Source organism: Blennius ocellaris (genome assembly GCF_963422515.1).
Source record: "Blennius ocellaris genome assembly, chromosome: 1".
Taxonomy (NCBI): domain Eukaryota; kingdom Metazoa; phylum Chordata; class Actinopteri; order Blenniiformes; family Blenniidae; genus Blennius; species Blennius ocellaris.
Window position 1 is genome coordinate 15800374 of NC_137650.1, and position 1068 is coordinate 15801441.

Here is a 1068-nt window from a genome sequence, read left to right on the forward strand (position 1 = left end):
AGATAGGGGGAGTCCAAGCTGAAAGATGAAGGGAATATGCTGATGTCTGGCCATCGGCATCAATGCAAAAACGCTTATACTGTTTGCAGAGCGAAAGTGGGGGGGCTCGGAGGAAACCGAGAAACAAGTAATAAAGCCACATTTCTGTGTTTTTCCTCAAACTCGAGGAGGAAGCAGTTGTGGAGAGGGAGAGGGAGAGAGAGCGAGAGAGAGAGAGAGAGAGAGAGGGGATCGAGGAGTGGACAAGCTTTTCTTTTTTTTTTAAACAGGTCCTAAGCGCACTTTTCAACACCCCTCCGTCATCCGAACAGACTGTGATCCGGTCAAATCATGTGGACATGTCTCATTATTCAGTGAGCACTATTTCTCCCGACGCACCGTTTACGCACAGGAGTTACCCGGCGATTCGCCTCCAAATTTAAAAAAAAAAAAAAAAACAACCCCCAAAAGGTAAGAAGTGTGAAGCTTTATAGAGGGATCTTACAGTTGGAGGAGGGTGGGGGGTGTGGGGGGTGTGTGTGTGTGTGTCGGGGGGGGGGGTGGGGGGGGGGGGGGGGTGTGTGGGGGTGACTTGGAGTGATTTACTCGCTGGGAAGTCAGCGTTTTTTGGGGAAGGATCGGGGTTGTTTGTATAGGAGCAGCATCGCAGCGGGGGTCCCTGATGTCTCCCCAATCATGATTAGAAAATAACAGTGCAATTATCCGTAGCGGGTGACGATAATAATAAAAAAAAAAATAATAACAATAAAAAAAACAAAAAAAAAAACACAGGCGACGAAATAGCAGCTGGGACCGAGGCGAACTGCCGGGATCGGCACCTTACAACTCCACCAGAAATCTACATTTCACTCTCGGAGGTTTTCATATGGCGTGTTTGCGACTGCGTGTTTTTACTCTGTTGCGCGGCGTGTGCGTAAAAGCGTTCGGGACGCACGGCTTTGCGATAATGTGCACACTTTTTTGTAAAAAAAAAAAAAAAGTGTGTGTGTGTGTGTGTGTGTGTGTGTGTGTGTGTGTGTGTGTGTGTGTGTGTGTGTGTGGCTGTGGGAAAGTTTTTAACTCGTGCCT

At 47.9% G+C, this 1068-nt stretch overlaps 1 protein-coding gene across 1 annotated transcript in view; it reads left to right on the plus strand.

Moving 5' to 3' along the window:
- Positions 1 to 436: 436 nt before the first annotated feature.
- Positions 437 to 1068, plus strand: part of znf536 (zinc finger protein 536) — a gene marked incomplete at its 3' end in the record, with an annotated part of 205727 nt that continues 205095 nt past the window's right edge. Inside the window, exon 1 of the mRNA XM_080520613.1 lies at positions 437 to 450. The remainder of the gene's footprint in view (positions 451 to 1068) is intronic.